This window comes from Sapajus apella, unplaced genomic scaffold (assembly GCF_009761245.1).
Source record: "Sapajus apella isolate SASKATOON/1434 unplaced genomic scaffold, GSC_monkey_1.0 scaffold75, whole genome shotgun sequence".
Taxonomy (NCBI): domain Eukaryota; kingdom Metazoa; phylum Chordata; class Mammalia; order Primates; family Cebidae; genus Sapajus; species Sapajus apella.
In genome coordinates, this window is record NW_022437015.1 from 9,447,993 (window position 1) to 9,469,131 (window position 21,139).

General features: G+C 35.2%; 1 long non-coding RNA gene across 1 annotated transcript; it reads right to left on the reverse strand.

Annotated features, from left to right (window-relative positions):
• Positions 1-6,558: 6,558 nt before the first annotated feature.
• LOC116532289 lies at positions 6,559-17,682 on the reverse strand. Its single transcript, XR_004260814.1, has 3 exons — positions 17,599-17,682; positions 11,763-11,767; positions 6,559-6,569 (listed from the first exon to the last, which is right to left on the reverse strand). It is a non-coding gene; the product is annotated as an uncharacterized LOC116532289 (long non-coding RNA).
• Positions 17,683-21,139: the final 3,457 nt, after the last annotated feature.

Genomic DNA, 21,139 nt, shown 5'->3' on the forward strand with positions numbered 1-21,139 from the left:
ATAAATTGTAGTTCACACTTGGATGGGCAGAGTAACATGTGGAGACTTGCATTATAAACTTTTGCTCAAAGAACAACTGCAAGAAAATACTACAAAAGCTAAGATAATTCACAGATCCTTTTAAAGAAGTGGATTGCTCTGGCAGGACCTGAGAGACAGTCCAAATACTGTGCTGGCATCCATGGCTGAAAGACCTGAACACTTCACAGCACAGGACGATGTGCAGACACCCCACAATACCAGCTCAGAGCCCAGTAGCGCTGCTGGATGCTGGATCCAGAAGAGAAATAACAATCACAGCAGTTTGGCTCTCAGGAAACCCCATTGATAGGGAAAAGGGGAGAGCACCACATCAAGCAAGCACCCTGTGTGAAAAAAGTTTCTAAATAGCAGCCCTTGAGTCCCAGATCTTTTCTCTGACATAGTCTACCCAAATGAGAAGGAATCAGAGAAACAGTTCTAGTTATATGACAAAACAAGGTTTTTTAACATCCTCAAAAGATTACAGTAGCTCACCAGCAATGGATCAAAACCAAGACAACATCTCTGAGTTGTTTTGTTTAGGGAGGCTGAAGATAGGGTCCCAATCCCTTCTAACTTGAAGGGTTTCTGCTGAGAAATCTGCTGTTAATTTGATAGCTATTCCTTGATAGGTTACCTCATGCTTTTGCCTCACAGCCCTATTTTCAGACTTCTTAAACAAAACAAGTATCAGCCAAGAATTTTGTATCCAGTGAACTAAGCTTCATAAATAAAGAAAAAATACAGTTTTTTTCAGACAAACATACAATGGGAGAATTCACCAATATGAAGCCAGCACTAAAAGAAATGAAAAAAAAAAAAAAAAAGAAAGAAAGAAAGAAAAGAAACCCTCTAAATCTTGAAACAAATTCTGAAAAATAAAATCAAAACATAATCTTTTTAAACCATGAATGTCACAGGACATATAAAACAAAAATACAATTAATTAATTAACTAATTAATTAATTCAGGCAACAAATAGCACAATGAATGGAACAGTAACTCACATATCAATACTAACATTGAATGTAAGTGGCCTAAATGCTCCACTTAAAAGATACAGAATTGCAGAATTGATAAAAATTCACCACCCAAGTATCTTTTGCGTTCAGGATACAGACCTAACACATAAGGACTCACAGAAACTTAAGGTGGTAGAAAAAGATATGCCATGAAAATGGACACCAAAAGCCAGCAGGGGAAGCTTTTCTTAAACGAAACAAACTTTAAAGTAAGAGCAGTTAAAAAAGGCAAAGAGGAGCATTATACAACAATAAAAGGCCTTGTCCAACAGGAAAATATAAGAATTCTACATATATATGTGCTTAATCCTTGAGCTTTAAAATGTACAAAACAATTAATACTAGAAATAAGAAATGAGATAGAAAACAACACAATAATAATGGGGGACTTCAATACTCCACTGACAGCACTAGACAGGTCATCAAGACACAAAGTCAACAAAGAAACAATGGACTTAAACTATACCCTAGAACAAGTGAACTTAACAGATATTTACAGAATATTCTAAACAGCAACTGTGGAATATACATTATATTCAGCAGCACATGGAACTTTCTCAAAGATATATAATATGATAGCCATGAAACAAGTCTCAATACATTTAAAATAATTTAAATTATATCAAGCTCTCTCTCAGATAACAGTAAAATAAAATTGGAAATCAACTCTAAAAGGAACCTTCAAAACCATGCAAATCCATTGAAATTAAATAACTTGATCCTGAAAAATCACTGGGTCAACAATAAAATAAAGACGGAAACAAAAAAGTTTGAATTGAATGATTATAATAATACTACATATTAAAAGCTCTGGGCTACAGCAAAGGCAATGCTAAAAGAAAATTTGATAGCCTTAAATGCCCACATCAGAAACTGTGAAAAAGCACAAATAGACAAATCCAAGCTGTCACCTCAAAGAACTAGAGAAACAAGAATAAACCAAACTCCAAACCAGCAGAGGAAAGGAAATAACCAAGATCAGAGCAGAACTAAATAAAATTGAAACAAGGAAAAAAAAATACAAAAGATAAATAAAACAACTGTTTCTTTGAAAAGATAAATAAAATTCATAGACTGTTAAAAAACATCAAACATTAATGAAAGAGAGAAGATCCAAATAAGTTCAATTAAAAACAAAATGAGAGATGTTATAATTGACACCACAGAAACACAAAAGATTATTTAAGGCTACCACTAGCACCTTTACATGTATAAAATAAAAAACCTAGAAGAGATGGATAAATTACTGGAAATACACCACCTGCCTAGCTTAAATCAGGAAGAATTAGAAACCTTAAATGGAGGAATAACAAGCAGTGAGATTGCAATGGTAATAAAAAAAATTCCCAACAAAAAAAGTTCAGGACCAGATAGATTTACAGCTGAATTCTATTAGACATTCAAAGAGGAATTGATACCAATTCTATTGACACTGTTCTACATGATAGAAAAAGAAGGAAGCCTCCCTAAGTCAATCTATGAAGCCAGTATCACCTGAATACCAAAATCAGGAAAAGAAATAACCAAAGATGGAGATCCAACATGTCCAAATAGAAACAGCACTGGAGTGCAGTTCCCAGTGAGAACAACACAGAGGGTGAGTGATAACCACACTTCCAAATGAGTTTTTACTTCCCACAGACCAGAAGATTCCTGGGCTGACAAGTGCCACAAGTTTCCAGCATGACTGTTTCAGCCAGCGCCATGGGTTTCCATACAAAAACTCACACAAATCTGGGTGACCATTTCAACTGGTACCTGGAACACCTGGGAGACAGAGCCACCCATTCAATTGAAAAAGAGGGGGCTGAAAGAGGGAGCCAAGCAAACTGGCTTTGTGAGTCCCACCCCCACAAAGACTAACAATCTGAAACGCTCCAAAGTGAGAGTTTTGCAGCAAGTGCAGCTGGACCAAGGACAGTCGAACTCAGAGCAGGGAAGGGCATCTGCTATTACTGAAGTAGTCCAGCATTACCAAGGCAGTCTTCAATTACCAAGGCAATCTGCCATTACCGAGGAAGTCTGCCATTACAGAGGCAGACTGCCATTACTGAGGCAGTTCTAACTGTACCTCTGCAACCTACAAGGAAGTTTACACAGCAGCCAGGAAGAGCCCACAGCAGCACAGCAATGCCTCTGCTGGCATACTGGGACTAGACTACCTTCTTGCAGGGCAGGACATCTTTGAATAAAGGCAGCAGCATGTCAGGAACTTGTAAATAAAACCCCACCTTCCCAGGACAGAGCACCTAGGAAAACAGGCAGTTATGAGTTCCGCTGCAGCAGACTTAAATGTACATGCCCAGCAGCTCTGAATGGAACAACAGAGCTCCCAGCACAGCACTTGAGCTCCTATAAGGGACAAAATGTCTCCTCAAGCAGCTCCCCGACCTGCATATATCTAAAGAGACACCTCATAAAGGAGGGCTCAGGCTGACACCTGGTGGGGACACTTCTGGGATGAAGATAACAGAAGAAGAAACTGGCAGTAAACCTTACTGTTCTGCAGCCCTTTTAGGTGATCCTCATGCAAGCAGGGTCTGGAGCAGACCTCCAGCAGTCCTGAAGCAGAGGGGCCTGTTAGAAGGAAAACTAAGAAGCAGAAAGAAATAGCTTCAACATCAACAAAAAGAACATCCACTCAGAAATCCCATCCAAAAGTGACCAACTACAAACACCACAGTTAGATAAATCCATGAAGATGGGAATAAATCAGTGCAAAAAGAATGAAAACGCCATAAATCAGGATGCCTCTCCTCCTCCAAGGGATCACAACTCCTCAGCAGCAAGGGAAAAAAGCTGGATGGAGAATGAGTCTGATGAATTAACAGAAGCAGGCTTCAGAAGGTGGGTAATAACAAACCTCTCTGAGCTAAAAGAACATGTTCTAACCCAATGCAAAGAAACTAAGAACCTTGAAAAAAGGTTAGATGAAATAAACAGCTTAGAGAAGAATATCAACAGCTTTATGGAGCTGAAAACCACAACAGGAGATCGTCACGAAGCATATACAAGTTTCAGTAGCCAAATCAACCAAGCAGAAGACAGGATATCAGAGATTGAAGATCAATGAAATGAAATAAAATGAGAAGGCAAGATTATAGAAAAAAGAGTGAAAAGAACTGAACAAAGCCTCCAAAAAACATGGGATTATGTGAAAAGACATAATCTATGATTGATAGGTGTACCTAAATGTGACGGACAGAATGAATCCAAGCTGAAAAACACTCATCAGGATATTATCCAGAAGAACTTCCGCAACCTAGCAAAGCAGGCCAACATTCAAATCCAGGATATACAGAGAACACCACAAAGATATTCCTCAGGAAGAGCAACCACAAGGCAAATAATTGTCAGATTCACCAGAATTTCAATGAAGGAAAAAATGCTAAGGGCAGCGAGAGAGAAAGGTTGGGTTACCCACAAAGGGAAACCCATCATACTCACAACAGAACTCCCAACAGAAACCCTACATGCCAGAAGAAAGTGGGGACCAATATTCAACATCCTTAAAGAAAAGAACCTTGAACCTAGAATTTCATATCCAACCAAACTAAGCTTCATAAGTGAAGGAGAAATAAAATATTTTACAGAAAAGCAATTGCTGAGAAATTTTGTCACCACCAGGCCTGCCTTACAAGAGCTCCTGAAAGAAGCACTAAACATGGAAAGGAATAACCAGTACCAGCAACTCCAAAAATGTACCAAATGGTAAAGACCATTGACACAATGAAGAAACTGCATCAACCAGTGGTCAAAACAACCAACTAGCATTAAAATGTCAGGAACAAATTAACATATAACAATATTAACCTTAAATGTAAATGGCCTAAATGCCCCAATCAAAACACACAGACTGGTAAATTGGATAAAAGTCAAGACTTATCTGTGTTCTCTACTCAGGAAATGCATCTCACATGCAAGGACACACATAGGCTCAAAATAAAGGGAAGGAGGAAGATTTCCCAAGCACATGGAGAGAAAAAAAAAAAAAGCAAGAGTTGCAATCCTAGTCTCTGATAAAATGGACTTTAAACCAACAAAAATCAAAAGAGACAAAGAAGGGCATTACATAATGGTAAAAGGATCAATGCAACAAGAAGAGCTAATGATCCTAAATATATATGCAGCTAATATAGGAGAACTCAGATACATAAATCAAGTTCTTAATGACCTACAAAGAGACTAAGACTCCCACACAATAATAGTGCGAAATTGTAACACTCCACTGTCAATATTAGACAGATCAATGAGACAGAAAATTAACAAGGATATTCAGGATTTGAAATCAGGTCTGGACCATGCAGACCTAATAGACATACACAAAACTCATCACACTAAACCACAGAATGTACATTCAACAAAATTCAATGCCCTTTTTGCTAAAAATTCTCAACAAATTAGGTACTGATGAAATGTATCTCAAAATAATAAAAGTTATTTACAACAAACCTACAGCCAATAACATACTGAATGGGCGAAAACTGGAACCATTTCCTTTGAAATCTGGCACAAGACAAGGATGCCCTCTCTCATCACTCCTGTTCAATACAGTATTGGAAATTCTAGCCAGAGCAATCAGGCAACAAAAAGAAATGAAGGATATTCAATTAGGAAAGGAGGAAGTCAAATTGTCTCTATTTGCAGATGACATGATTGTATATCCAGAAGACTCCATCATCTCAGCCCCAAATCTCCTGAAACTGATAAGCAACTTCAGCAGTCTCAGGATACAAAATCAATGTGCAGAAATCACAAGTATTCCTATGCACCAATAAGAGACAAACAGAGAGCCAAATCAAAAGCAAACTCCCATTCACAATTGCCACAAACAGAATAAAATACCTAGGAATACAACTAACAAAGGATGTAAAGGACTTCTTCAGGGAGAATTACAAACCACTGCTCAAGGAAATAAGAGAGGACAGAAACAGATGGAAAAACATTCCATGCTCATGGTTAGGAAGAATCAATATTGTGAAAATGGCCATACTGACCAAAGTAATTTACAGATTCAATGCTATCCCCATCAAGATACCAATGACGCTCTTCACAGAACTGGAGAAAACACTTCAAACTTCATATGGAACTAAAAGAGAGCCCACATAGCCAAAACGATCCTAAGTATAAAGAAGAAAGCTGGAGACATCACACTGCCTGACTTCAAACTATACTACAAAGCTACAGTAATCAAAACAGCATGGTATTGGTACCAAAACAGAGACATAGACAAATGGAACAGAACAGAGGACTCAGAAGCAACACCACACATCTACAACCATCTGATCTTTGACAAACCTGACAAAAACAAGCAATGGGGAAAGGATTCCCTGTTTAATAAATGGTGTTGGGAAAACTGGTTAGCAGTGTGCAGAAAGCAGAAACTGGATCCTTTCCTGACACCTTATGCTCAAATTAACTCCAGATGGATTAAAGATCAGAACGTAAGACCTAACACCATAAAAACCCTAGAAGAAAACCTAGGCAAAACCATTCAGGACATAGGCATATGTAAGGACTTCATGACTAAAACACCAAAAGCAATGGCAACACAAGCCAAAATAGACAAATGAGATCTAATTAAACTCCAGAGCTTCTTTACAGAAAAAGAAACAATCATTAGAGGGAACCAGCAACCAACAGAATGGGAAACAAATTTTGCAATCTACCCATCTGACAAAGGGCTAATATCCAGAATCTACAAAGAACTAAAACAGATTTACAGGAAAAAAAAAAGCCATTCAAAAGTGGGCAAAGGATGTGAACAGCCACTTTACAAAAAAAGACATCTATGATGCCAACAAATATATGAAAAAATGCTCACCATCACTGGTCATTAGAGAAATACAAATCAAAAACGCATTGAGATACCATCTCACGCCAGTTAGAATGGTGATCAATTAAAAACCTGGAGACAATAGAAGAATGTGTATTCTGTGGATTTAGGGTGGAGAGTTCTTTAGATGTCTACTAGGTCCACTTAGTCTAGATCTGCATTCAATTCCTGGATATTCTTGTTAATTTTCTGTTTCATTGATCTGCCTAGTATTGACAGTGGAGTGTTAAAAGTTTTCCACTATTATTGTGTGGGAGTGTAAGTCTCTTTGTAGGTCATTAAGAACTTGCTTTATGTATCTGGGTGTTCCTGTATTTGTTGCATATATATTTTGGGTAGTTAGCTCTTCTTGTTGCATTGATCCTTTTACCATTATGTAATGCCCTTGTGTCTTTTGATCTTTGTTGGTTTGAAGTCCATTTTATCAGAGACAAGGATTGCAACCCCTGCTTTTTTTTTTTTTCACTCCATGTGCTTGTTAAATCTTCTTCTATCCCTTTATTTTGAGTCTATGTGTGTCTTTGCACATGAGATGGGTCTCCTGAATACAGCACACTGATGTATCCCGACTTTTTAAGCAGTTTGCCAGTTTGTGTCTTTTGATTGGTGCACTTAGGCCATTTACATTTAAGATTAATATTGTTATGCTTGAGTTTGATTTTCCCATTTTGTTACTAGTTGGTTGTTTTGCCTATTAGTTAATGCAGTTTCTTCATTGTGTCATTGATCTTTACCATTTGGTACATTTTTACAGTGGCTGGTAGTGATTCATTCCATGTTTAGTACTTCTTTTAGGAGCTCTTGTAAGGCAGGTGTTGTGGTGATGAAATCTCTCAGCAATTGCTTGTCCATAAAGGATTTTATTTCCCCTTCACTTATGAAGCTTAGTTTGGCTAGATATAAGATTCTGGGTTCAAAATTCTATTCTTTAAGGATGTTGAATATTGGCTACCACTCTCTTCTGGCTTGTTGGGTTTCTGCCAGGATATCTGCTGTGAGGCTAATGGGCTTCTCTTTGTGGGTGAATCAATCTTTCTCTCTGGCTGCCCTTAGCAGTTTTTTCCTTCATTTCAACCTTGGTGAATCTGATTATTATGTGCCTTGTGGTTCTCTTTTTGAGGAGTACATTTGTGGTGTTCTCTGTATTTCCTGCATTTGAATGTTGGCCTGCCTTGCGAGGTCATGGAAGTTCTCGTGAATAGTAATCTGAAGAGTGTTTTCCAGCTTGGGTTCATTCCCCCTGTCACATTCAGGTACACCAATTGAGAGTAGTTTAGGTCTTTTCACATAACCCCATATTTCTTGGAGGCTTTGTTCATTTATTTTTACTCTTTTCTCTGTAATATTGCCTTCTCATTTTATTTCATAGAGTTGATCTTCAATCTCTGATATCCTTTGCTTTGCTTGATCAATTTGGCTATTGAAACTTGTGTATGCTTCACGGAGTTCTCGTGTTGTGTTTTTCAGCTCCATCAAGTAGTTTATGTTGTTCTCTAAGCTGGTTATTCAAGTTACAATTTGGTCTCACCTGTTTTCAAGGTTTTTAGTTTCTTTACAATGAGTTAGAACATGTTCCTTTCGCTCAGAGAAGTTTGTTATTACCTATGGTCTGAAACCTGCTTCTGTCAATTCATCAAACTCATTCTCTATCTTTTTTTTTCTCTTGCTTGTGAGGAGTTGTGATCCCTTGGAGGAGGAGAGGCATTCTGGTCTATGATTATTTCATCCTTCTTCCCATCTTTGTGGGTTTATCTACCTTTGATCTTTGAAGGTGATGATTTCTGATGGGGTTTCTGAGTGGACATCCTTTCTGTTGATGTTGAAACTATTTCTTTTTGTTGCTTTTTAGTTTTTCTTCTAATAGGCTTCTCTGCTTTAGGACTCCTGGAGGTCCAGTCCAGACCTTGCTTACTTGGGAATCACCCATGGGGCCTATAGAAGAGCGAGTATTGCTGCCTGATATTTCCTTTGGTAGTTCTGTCCCAGAAGGGTACCTGCCAGTTGTCAGCCAGAGCTCTCCTGTATATAGCACCTTTTTAGTTATGCAGGGGTCTGGGAGTTGCTAGAGGAGGCTGTCTGTCTTTTGTCTGCCTGCAGTGGCACTGTTGGGGTAACACAGGCTCAGTCCAGCTGCTGTGTAACCTTCCTCTGGCTTTTGTTTACACAGGTAAGATCAGCTATGGTGGACACACTTCCCCCATCGAGCTCGATCATCCCTGTTTGAGCTTGAACTGATGCGCTGGCCACAAAACTCTCAAGTGAGAGGGCTTCAGTTTGCTGGTCTTTGTAGGGGTGGGACCTGCCAAACCATATCACCTGTCTCCCTGCTTTTAGCTCCCCCTCTTCTGGGGAGACAGGAGTTCCGTCCTGCAGGCGCTTTCAGCACTAGTCCAAAACATCCACCCTGATCTGTGCTGACAACCCGCAGTGCCAGCTGGAGATTCTGCTCAGATCTGTGCTAGTAACTTGTGGTGCTTTTCAGCCCAGTGGGGATCTCCTTGTCTGTGGGTTGCAAAGGTTACGGGAGAAGCACAATACCTGAATAGGAGTACCAGAGGGGAAGAGTCCCTGATCCTCTATACAGTTGCACTTCCAGGGTAGGGCAGCACCCTGCCCTGCCTCAGTTTGCCCTCCTTGGGCTACACCCATTGTCCTACCAGTCCCATTGAAATTAACCTGGTAACTTGGTTGGAAATGCAGAGATTGCATTTCCACTTCTGTGCCACTCTCACTGGAAACAGCACTCCAGAGCTATTCCTATGCAGCCATATTAGCCTTGTGATACTAGTTTTTTTAAAAGTAAACATGGTATGCATCAGTGGTCAAGGAAACAAAAACATTAAAACCTAACTTTTTGTTTAATGGACACTCTTTGGCCCAAAATCTTTGGCAGAGGCTCAGCAAAAAGAGCTATCACTGTCAGTAGAAAATAGAAAAGCAGCTAAAAGTAGGCGTGTAGTTTATTTTAAAATTGTATTTAGAAAGGTCTTTAAATTTGATATACAACATACTTTATATACGCCAATTTTATGCCACTGTAAAGCAGTAATAAACTACTTTACAATAAATGAAACTTCCAAAACCATATCAGAAAAACTATCGGGCAGTTTCTTGGAAAGTTAAGCACATACTGTCCATGTGACCCAGCAGTCCCATTCCTAATTGCACTGGTTAGGACTACCAGTACTGTACTAAATACAAGTTGTGGAAGTGGGCATCCTTGTCTTGTTTCTAATCTTAAAGAAAAATGTTCAGCTTTTCATCATTGAGTATGATGTTACCTGTGTGCTTGTCATATACGGCCTTTATAATGTTGTGGTCCATTATGTTACTACCTAATTTATTGAGAGATTTTATCACAAAATGATGTTGCATTTTGTCAAATTATTTTGCTGTGTCTATTGATATGATAGATAATTTTTATCTTTAATTCTCTTAATGTGACATATCACATTCATTGAATTGCATGGACCAAATTATTCTTACATCCTAGGGATAAATATCATTTGAACATGGTGATTCCTTTCATGTGTTGTCAAATACTGTTCACTCATATTTTGTTAAGGTTTGTTCATCAGTATTCATTGGGGATATTGGTCCCAATTTTCTGTTTGTCTTTTTGTAACATGGTGAAAGACTGCAACATTTTCTCTAAAATCAGAAATAAGAAGAGAATACTTACTTTTGCCATTTATATTCAATATAGTACTAAACGTCCTAACCACCAGTATAAAATAAGAAAAAGAAATAAAAGCTGTCCAAATTGGAAATTGCAAAGTGAAAATTTGTCTTCAGGTGATGTGATATTCTATATGGAAAACCATCAATTTTCCACCAAAAGCTGTTATAACTAATAAATTCAGCAAATTTGCAAGATACAAAATGAACACACATATATCAGTTTCATTTCTATACACTAATAATAAACATTTAAAAATGATAAAGCAATTCCCAAAACAATAGCATCAAAAGAATGAAATATTTAAGAATAAAGTGAATCAAAGAGGTCAAAGACACGTATACTAAAAACTACAAAAGTGTGTTACAAAAAATTTAATAAAGATGTAAGTAAATAAAATAATGCCCCAGGTTCATTCAGTGGAAGATTTAGTATTTTTAAGATGTTAATACCTATTTTATTCTGACATAGTGGATTATGGGCTTTTAGTGTGCTTCAGTCACTTAGAAATAGATAAACGTGTAAAGATAAACTCCGTGGACTTTAATTCAAGAAGAAAAATGGGAATTTACCAGAAAAGCAAAGAACACCCCAGAACTTAGGGAGAAGACTTGGAAGCAGCCCCCCTGTTGGTGGTTGACTGATTTAAACCAGCCCATGGCCTGAGACAACAGAGAACATACCACAGCAAACCGGGATCAAGTATACACCCATCCACATTGGTTATAGTCAGCTCTTACCCATAAGCACATACTAGTTCCCTGGAGGCTAAATGGTAGAATAAAACAAGAAATCTGCTGGCTGAAGTACACAGCATTAGGGAATAAGGTCAGATAGCCTGAGAGCTCTGACACCCAAGCTACATAGGAGGTAGTGTGTCTGCTGACAGGCCCAGCACATCACTACTACAGCAAATATTTGAGAAAGCCACTATATATAGGCTACTTTTAACCAAGGAACTTACAAAGATTCTTTGCCACGTAAAACATTCAGAACCAAAGCCAAGGGACTCTACACAGCATCATAAATTTTAGACACCTCCTCAAGAGTAAAAATATTGCCACCTAAACAACAAAAAAAAAAGTCAAAATGTAAGTAAGAGAAATAGCCTACCCAAATGAGAAAGAACCAGAGCAACAACTCTGAAAATATAAAACAAGAGTGTTACTACATCCACAAAGGAAAACACTCCCTCTTTAGCAACAAATTCTAACCAAAAGAAAATCTGTGAAATATAGATAAAATATTCTATGCATCAATTTTAAAGAAACTCAATGTGATGCAAGAAAAAGCTGAAACCAACACAAAGACATCAAGAAAACAATTCAGGACATGAAAGAAGAGAAAAATATCAAGGAAAAAACCCAGAATATCTGGAAATAAAAAAAGTAAGAGTTACAAAATACAGTTAAAAACTTTAACAATAGGCTAAACCAAATATAATAAAGCATTACAGAGCTGAAAAACAGTTCATTTGAATTAGCTCAGTCAGACAGAAATAAAGAACAATGAATTTAAAAAGATAAAAAAGTCTTTGAAAAATATAGAATTATGTAAAACTCCCAAATCTACAAGTTGTAGGTATTCTAGGGAAAGATAAAATATAAAAACTATGGAAAATTTATTTCAGAAATAAGAAAACATTGAGATTTAAACATATAGATACTCTGGGCAACAAGAGCAAAACTCTGTCAAAAAAAAAAAAAGTTATAAAGCTATCCAAAGTCAGCTTAAAAAAAAATTGTAAGAGTGGCAAAAGAGGTGTGTAATCTCATCAGACTGACAGCAAACTTTTCAGCAGAAATCCTACAATCCAGAAAAGGTTTGGGCCTATTTTTCACATCCTTAAAGCAAAGAAAAGCCAGCTGAAAATTATATATCCTGCCAAACTAAGCTTCAGAAATAAGGGAGAAATAGTATTTTCCAGAGAAACTATCACTAAGGAAATTTATTTCTGCTAGACTGTTCCTTTAAGAAAAGCTCAAAGGAGTTCTAAACATGGAGATGAATTGACAACAATCATCATTATAAAAGGACACATAAGTACAAAGTTTGTGTATCCTATGAAACAATTACACAATTCAAACCCCAAGGCAACTAGCTAACAACAATATAACAATATCAAAATCTCACATATTAATATTATTAACCTTGAATATAAATGCCCTAACTACACCAATTAAAAGATACAGATTGACAAACATGATTCAAAACAAAAAAGTCTGTTGCCTAAAAGAGACATACCTACTGGCTAAATACAACTACAGACTTAAATTAAATGGGTGAATAAAGATACATCGTGCAAATGGTAAACAAAAGTGAGCAGAAGCCACCATTCCCATAGCAGATAAAACAGACCTTAAACCAACAACAATTAAAAAAAGAAGAAGAAGGGCCTTTTATTATTAATGATAAAAGCTTCAGTACATCAAGAAGAATTAATCATCTTAAATATATATACACCCAACACTGGAGCACCTAGATTCATAAAACAATTACTACTTGACCTTAAAAAATATGGATAGCAATGGAGTAATAATGAGAGACTTAAACATCCCCACTTAAACAACTAGACAGGTCATCAAACCAGAAAAGCAACAAAGAAACTTTAAACTTAAACTTAAGTATAGACCAAATGAAGACATTTACAGAGCTTTCTATCCAATGACAGTAGAGTATATTATCTTCTCATCACCACATAGAACATTCTCCAAAATTGACCATATGCTTGGCCATAAAGCAAAAATTATTAAATATTTTGAAGTCAAAATCATATTAAGTATTTTCTTGGACCACAGTGTAACAAAATTAAAAAGCACCACCAAGAGGAACTCTAAAAACTACACAGGTACATGGAAGCTAAACAACTTATTTCTGAACGACCTTTGAGTAAATGACAAAATTAACATACAAATGAAAAGAAATCAAAACGATGAAAATAGAGATACAATATATCAAAACTTTGTGATACAGTAAAAAAAAAGACTTAAAAGTTTATACCATTAAATGTCCACAATAGAACAGTCCCAAATTAACAACCTAACATCAAACTTCAAGAAACCAGAAAAATAAGAACAATGCAAACTTGAAGCTAGCAGAAGAAAAGAAGTAACGAAGATCAGAGCAAAACTAAATGAGATGGAGACAAAAAAAAAAAGATACAAAAAATTAACGAAAGAAAAATTTGTGGTTTCTTTTTAAGGATAAACAAAATTGACAGGCAGCTAACTAGATTAACCAAGATAAAATGAGGCAAAATTCAAACAAATACAATCAGAAATGAGAAAGAGGGCATTACAACTGATACCGCACAAATACAAAAGATTATCAGCAGCTACTATGAATGCCACTATGTGCTAGAACCAGAAAACCTGTAGAAAATGGATAAATTCCTGGAAACATACAAATCCCCAAGATTGAACCAGGAAGAAATAAAAATCATAAACATGCTAATAACAAGCAAAAAAAGAAAAAGCTGAATCAGTAATAAATTATTTTTCAACAAAATACAAAAGTCTGGTATCAGACAGATTCCCAGACAAATTTTACAAGACATAAAAAGAAGAGCTGGTAACAATCTTATTGAAACTATTCCCAGAAATTGAGAAGGGATTTCTTTCTAACTCATTCTATAAAACCAGTATTACCAGTATCATACTGATATCAAAATCAGCAAGGACAAAACAAAAAAGAAAACTACAAGCCAATATCTCTGGCAACACAGATGCAAAAGTCCTCAAGAAAATACTAGAAAACAGATTCCAACAGCACATCAAAAAAGCTGATTCATCACAATCAAGTTGGTTTTACTTTAGGGATGCAAGGATGATTCAACATCTACAAATCAATAAATGTGTTTCACCATCTCAACAGATGCAGATCAAGCATTTGAGAAAATATAACCCTTCATCATAAAAACCCTGAACACACTAGACATTAAAATAACATACCTCAAAATAATAAGAGCCATCTATAACTAAATCACAGCCAGGATTATACTGAATGGGGAAACGTTAAAAACATTCCAACTAATAACTGGAAGAAGACAAGAATGTCCAATCTCACCACTCCTACTCAACATAATATTGGAAGCCCTAACCATAGTAATCAGTCAAGAAAATGAAATAAAGTATCTTCAAAATGGGGAAAGTGTAAATCAAATTATCTATTTCTGATGCTGGTTATCTTTCTAGAAAACCCCAAGACTCTCCCAAAAGACTCCTAGACTTAATAAGCAGAATCACTAAAGTTTCAAAGTACAAAATAAATGCGCAAAACAGTAGTATTTCTATAAAACAATAATGTCCATGCTGAAAACCAAATCAATAACTAAATTCCATTTATAATAACCACAAATAAATGAAATACCTAGGAATATATTTACAAAGGAGGTAAAAGATAACTACAAAGAGAACTTTAAGACACTGATGAAATAAATTGTAGATAATTAAAACATAGGAGATGTTCACAGACTGGAAGCATCAGTATCGTTAAAATGAGCATACTGCCCAAAGCAACCTACAGATTCAATGTTTTCCCTATCAGGTTACCAAAATCATTTTTAATAGAATTAGAAAAATACAATCCTTAAATTCATATGGAACAACAAGAAGAACAAAAATTAATTAAGGTAATTCTTGCTGAAGAGAACAAATCAAGAGATATCAAACTGCATGACTTGAAGTTAAACTACAAGGCTATAGTAATTAAAACAGCATAGTACTGCAACATAAATAGACACATAGGTAAAGAGAATAAAATAGAGAACCCAAAAATAAAGCCACATACTGAAACCAACTGTGCTTCAACAAAGTTGATAAAAATAAAAAATTGGGAAAGGACACCTTATTCAATAAATGGTGCCAGGAAAAATTGGCTAGCCATGCGCAGAAGAATGCATCTGGACCCCTATCTTTCACCATATACAAAAATCAACTGAAGATGGATTGAAGACTTAAATGAAAAACATGGGACTACAAAAGTCCTGGAAGAAAATCTAGAGAAAACTTTCCTGGACATTGGCCAAGGCAAACCATTTATGAAGAATAACTAAAAACCAAATGAAACAGAAACAAAAATAGACAAATGGGACTTAATTAAACCAAAATGCCTTTGTACAGCAAAATAGACAATCAACAGAGTAAACAGACAACCTATGGAATGCGGGAAAATATTTGCAAATTATTCCATTGACAAAGGACTAATATCCAGAATCTACACGAAAACCAACAACTCAACAAGAAAAAAACAAAATAAAACAAACATATCCATTTAAAGCAGGGCAAAGAACATTAATAGACATTTCTCAAAGGAAAAAATACAAGTGGCCAAGAAACACATGAGAAAATGCTCAACATTATTAATCATCAGAGAAATGCAAATTTAAACCACAATGTGATATCATCTCACACTGGTCAGAATTGCTATTATTAAAAAGTAAAACAAGGAAAAGAAAACAACAGATGTTGGCACAGATGTGGAGAAAATGAGGTGCTTATGCATTTTTGTTGGGAATGTAAATTTATTCAACCTCCATGTAAAACAGTATAGAGATTTCTCAAAGAACTAAAAATAGGACTATTATATAACCCAGCAATTCCATTACTGGGTATATACACAAAGAAAAATAAATCATTATATTAAAAAGGCACTTGTATTCATATGTTCATTGCAGCACTATTCATAACAGCAAAGTCATGAAACCAACCTAACTATCTATCAGTGGCTGACTGGATAAAGTAAATGTAGTATATATACACCATGGTCTAATACACAGGCATAAAAATAATGACTGTATGCCCTTTGTAGCAACATGGATGGAGCTGGGGACCATTATTTTAAGTGAAGTAACTCAGAAAAAGACAATCAGTTACTTCATGTTCTCACTTAAAAGTGAGAGCTAAGCAATGCGTTTATATGATTATAAAGACACTGGTAACTCCAAAAAAGAAGATGGGAATGAAGAGACAGTTGAAAAATCAGGCACAATGTTTACTATTTAGGTATTGGGTACACTAGAAGCCCAATCTTCACAAGTATGCAAAAGAGAAGCATGTGTACCTTCCTTAATCTAAAATAAAGTGAAAATAAAAATATGTCAATATTTCCCAAAACAATTTACAGATTCCATGTGATTCCTATAAAATCCTATTAATTTTTTTTGCAAATATAGTAAAATCTATCCTAAAATTTGTATGGAATTTCAAAGGACTCAAAATTACCAAAATGGTCTTGAGAAAAGAAAGCAAACCTGGAGTTCTCACATTTCTTAATTTCAAAACTTACTATATAACTACAGTAATCAAACTAGTGTGTTAATGACATAATGGCAGACCTACAATCCATTGTAATATAATTGAGAACCCAGGAACATATACTCACATAAATGGTCAAATCATTTTTGACAAGGGTAGCAAGACCATTCAAATGAGGAAAGGACAATCTTTTCAACAAATGGTGTTAAGAGTACTGAATATCCACATGGGAAAGAATAAAGTTGGAGCCTCCATTTACCCCACTTACAAAAAATTAAATGCATTAAAGACCTAATGTAAAAGCTAAAATTATATACCTTTTAAAAAGAAACATAGAGGTAAAACTTCATCACATTTATTTTCAATGATTTCTTGGACATGACACCTAAATCACAAACAACAAAAGTAAACAAATTGGGTTACAAGAAGTTGGGAAGGGTAGTGGTGGTGGGGAGTGAGGATGGTTAATAAGTACAAAAATATAGTTAGATAGAACAAATGAGAACTAGTATTTTATAGTATGACAGAGTAATTACAGTCAGTAATAATTTATTGTACATTAAAAAATAACCAAAAGGGGATATTAGAATGTTTGCAACATTACAAAATGATAAATGCTTGAAGTAATGGACACCTCGTTTACAACGATGTGTTTATTACACATTGTATGCCAGTGTCAAAGTATCTCATGTACCTCATAAATATTTACACCTTCTATATAAGCATAAAATTAAATATTTAAAAAAGTTTAAAAGTAAAAAGAGGCTAATTGGAACACTTCAAAACTTAAAAACTTCTGTGTGCATCAAAACACACAACCAACAAAGTAAAAAAGCAACCTATAGAATGTGAGAAAATATTTGTAAATAATACATTTGTTTATGGGTTTTACCCAGAATATATAAGGAACTCCTCCAATTTAACAAGAAGAATGCAAATAAACGAATTTAAAAATGATCAAATGACGGAGTAGATACTTCTCCAAATAATATATATATATACATGTTCAATAATCACATGAGAAGATGCTCACAATCACTGATGCTTGAGAGAAATGCAAATCAAGAGCATAAAAAGAGATCACTTTATGGTCATGATAGTAACTGTCAGAGCAAATAACATAATAACAAATCATAGTGAAAAGGTGGATAATTTGTTGTTGTTGTTGTTGTTGTTGTTTCACTGTTTGATGGAATACAAAATGGTGTAGCCAGTATGGGAACCAGTGTGGAGGTTCCTCAAGAAATTTAAAATACAATTTTCTTATTACTCAGAAATCCACTTCAGAGTATATATATATATATATATCCAATAAGCTTGAATGCAGAATCTCAAGGAGATGCTTGCACCCCTCTGTTCATTGACTGAGCAATAACCAAGATTGTCCAGAGGTTCACAACATTTTCCCAAGAGGGAAACTCACAGAAGAAGAGAAGCAAAATTGCATCATGATTAACAGTCTGAGATATGAAGTTCCAAAGAGCTATTTCTAAGTTGCACACTTCCCTTTATGAGCTATGTTGCCTAGTACAACTTACTTCTATTTCTCAGATGTTTATTCTTTAATATTTAAGCAATAATACTGCCTACTTTATAGATTATAGTGGATAATTTTGTGAGGTAATGAACATAAAACACATAAGACAGTAGCTGGAAGAAATTATTTGTTCAATGAAAGCACACTGTAATATTTTTAATGGTTTTTATTTGAAACAGTACATTTTTCAATATCAAATGTGGCTTCATAGGATAAGCTAGGAAAACAGGAAAGTGGGAGAAAAAGTGATGCTACCCATTTATGAAAACCAAAATCATATTTTGATCAATTAATTAAAACTACTAAAAATCATTAATCTAGAAATTATCATCCCAGAGATAAGGTAAAATTGTCTTAAAGAATGTGGGCATAGGGAAGCAGCTCAGCAATTCCCCTCAAGTGTTACTTTTACAATCCTATTATTTGAGTTACTTGTAAAAATAAATAATTTGTTGTCTTCTTCCAAAGCATAACACTTGAGCAAAGGTAATTTTGGGTTGTATTTACATAATACAAAATAATTACTTCAAAGTGGAAGGGAGTGGGCAGAGTCAAGCACTTATTTTGTATCATATCCTCTGCTGTGTTTTGGATGCAGGTTTATTTGTCCCCACCAAAGTTTATGTAAAAATTTTATCTTCAATGTAGCAGTAATGAAAGATGAAGCCTGTTGGGAGGCATTTGGATAATGAAGGTGGATCCCCTATGAATGTTTGGTGCTGTTCTAGTATCAGTGAGTGAGCTCCTACACTAAAGAGACTAGATTCATTCTATGAAAATGGATTTGTTCTCAGGAGACTGGGTTGCTATAAAGTCAGGATGCCTCTCAGTGTTTCTACTCTTCAAATGTGTCTGTTTCTTTTACTACCTTCTCTGCCATATTGTGATGCAGCATAAAAGCTCTTACCAGAAACCAGGGCTAGCCCCTTCAACTTCTCAGCCTGCAGAATCTTGAGCTAACTAAACCTCTTTTCTTGATAAATTACCCAGTCTCAAGTATTCCTTTATAGCAACCCAAAACAGAATAAGACATACTTCATAGAGCTATTTTAACATAATATGCTGAATTTTTTTAAATGCCAAATCAATGTTGTATCCTTTACCCAAATAAATAAAGAGTGCAATTATATTTTAATGTACTGCCTCAACATTTTTTTGTTTCCAGAGTAATAGCTGCCAGTGCCATATATACATAAGAAAAAATAACATCAGGGGAGACAAAATTTCCTAGAAAAAGTTAACTTCTTTTTCCTTTGATTCTTCCAACTAGGTCTCTATTCAGACTGCAATTATAAAGTGAATTTTGGGCCAATGAAGATAAACACAGATTTTAGCCAGTTAAATGGATGAGGCTCACACTATGGGTAGCAGTATTGCTATGTGTTCATTAAAATCTGTTTTCTTTCTCCTAGGCAAGTAGAATACATTTCCCAAAACAACTTTTCAGTTAAAAGTGAATATTAACTCTATTTCTCATCCATGAAGCACACCAATTTGAGGCCTAACTCATAAAGACCTCAGGCACATTTTCTTATACAACTAAAAAAAGAACTAACATTTGATCCAGCAATTGTATTTCTACACATTTTTTTCCAGGGGAATGAAAATGTGTGTTTACACAAAAACCTGTATGTGAATTTTTACTGCCATGTCATTTGTAACAGTCCAAAACTGGAAAAATATCTAGATGTTCTTCAACAAGTAAATGGTTAAACAAACTGTAGTGCATTCATATAATGGCATATTACTCAGCAATAAAAAAGAATGAACTATTGATTTGCAAGTTGGATGACTCTCAAGGAAATAATGTTGAGTTTAAAACAGCGAATCTGAAAAACTTACATACTGTATGATTTCATTTATATGAAATTACTGACATGGCAGCATTTTAAAGGAAGAGAAAAGATTATTAATTGTCAGGATTTAGGAATGGGGAGAGGGAGGAAAGGTCGGGTTGAATATAAAAGAGTAGCAGTAGACAGATCTTAGTAGTGACAAAATAGTTCTGTATCTTTATTTGGGTGTTGGTTATATTAATTGCACATGTGACAAAATGACAAAGAACTATATATGCACAATGATTATTTTGGGGGGTTTGATATTATACTATGTATAATTATACATTTAACGTATTAGTACATGATTATGCTATATACTCCCCCACACATACATAACCATAGAAGGAGACTGGATGAAGGGTATGTGAAATATTAATGTACTATTTTGAAACCTTGTGAATCTAGAACTATTGCAAAATAAATAAACAAAAAACAGACTCTCACTTGCATGGTCTCCCTCCCTTTTCCCATTTGCTTACTGAAAGGAGAAGAATCAAAATCATGTTTTGAAAATGGCTAAGCCACAAAATGGAAAAAAGCCTGTCCCTAAATCTCCATGTTCATAGATTACCTCTCAATTTGGTATTTCTGTAAGTGAGAAATAAATTTATATTGTGTTTTATTCAGAGTTTATTTGTTATGAAAGCTAGTAATGCCTTAACTTGTATAGTATATGCCACAAAATAAATATCTTAATATGTGAAACACTTATAAGGTATATTTCCTAAAGCATCATTATATGTAATTTTGATAGTTGAAAATCCAAAGAAAGTCATATAATTTGTTAAGTATGTTGATAGGATTCTAGGCACTGATATAGCTAAGTAAAATATTTTTTTTAAAAAAATACACAATATTAACAAATCTTAATGCAGACTAACCAGAATTTTTTTAAAAAAAAAGATCAAAATAAATAAAATCAGAGATGAAAAAGATGTTACAACCAATACTG